This window comes from Lotus japonicus, chromosome 5, assembly GCF_012489685.1.
Source record: "Lotus japonicus ecotype B-129 chromosome 5, LjGifu_v1.2".
NCBI lineage: Eukaryota > Viridiplantae > Streptophyta > Magnoliopsida > Fabales > Fabaceae > Lotus > Lotus japonicus.
Genome location: NC_080045.1, coordinates 51806196 through 51807651, shown reverse-complemented (window position 1 = coordinate 51807651; position 1456 = coordinate 51806196).

Genomic DNA, 1456 nt, shown 5'->3' with positions numbered 1-1456 from the left:
CCAAGACTTCCATTCCATTTGGATCGACAAAGTTTGTTCCAACTAGCCCAATGAAGTCCTCTTTTGGAGGCATCCCCTCACCAGAAAAACCTGGTAATCAGTGCTTCAATCCTTGCACAAAGACCATTAGATAACGTAAAACAGGACATAAATAAGAAGGGATAGCTCAAGTTACCGTTTTAATTAAAATCTCCCTCCAGGCCGAGAAAGATACCTCTCTTTCCACCCCTTAAGGTTTTTCCAAACATGGTCTTTAACAAAGCTAAATATATGAGACTTTGACTTACCAATGATATTCAGAAGACTTAAATATTTGTCGAGATTTCCACGACCTTAAGACCCAAAAGCAGTTTTAGCTCATAAAGACGGTTCTGAGGCACATTTTCGGCTAACGGAAAGCATAGACTTTTCCAAGGTAATAACATGTCCAGAAGCACGCTCATAAGTGGCTAGGATCCTTTTTACAGTCTCTGCCTCCTGATCCGTAGCTCGAGAAAATAGAATACTATCATCTGCAAACAACAAATGAGAAATAACAGGCGCACGACACACAATTTTATTCCATGCAAGGCACTATTAGCAATACATTTTTCAATAAGAGCCATTTCCCCACAAATAATAAACAAGTAAGGAGATAAAGGATCCCCTGCCTCAGCCCTCTAAAAGGAGCAAAACCTGGTTAAGGGTTATCGTTCAACATAATCGAAAAGTTCACAGTGAACACACAACTCATAATCAACTCAACCCAACAGATTGGGAATCCCATTTTCAAGAGAACAACATGCAAAAACTGCCACTCAACTCTATCATAATCATTTGACATATCTAATTTCAAAGCCATCATGCCATTACGGCCACATATTCTCTTCTTCATATAATGAAAACATTCATACGCAATAAGAGCATTGTCTGTAATAAGACGCCCCGAAACAAAAACACTCTGAGTATTACAAATCAAACCAGACAAAATAAGCTTTCATGTAGGAGAAGTGAAATAGTAATAAAATTTTAATTTTAATTAAAATTATTATTTCTGGGGAACATTTAATCCCATGGTGCAAAAGAAAATTGTGATTAATCATATGTAAGTTTGTATTGGCACAACTAGCCACAGGTTTCAAGTTCAACTCTCACATTCCCATAAATTGAGGGTTCAAATTCCCCTGAATTCTTAGTTGGTAGGAAATTCTCATTGGAAAGATCCATTCGTAATCTTACCCAAAAGTTTGCGCTTTCATTCTTTCAATATCTAACTTGTTTACTACTGAACCAATATTTTATTGGTATACAATGGTGATTTAGTTGTCCTTTATTCTTTAAAAATCACGAGGTTTTAGTTCCTCCCATGCACATGGATTTTATATTTAATAAGACTAAAAAATGAGTGTTTTTTTTAATAGATATTAAATTAAAAGTTTTAAATTTTACATATACAAAAATCATACTAACACAAAGT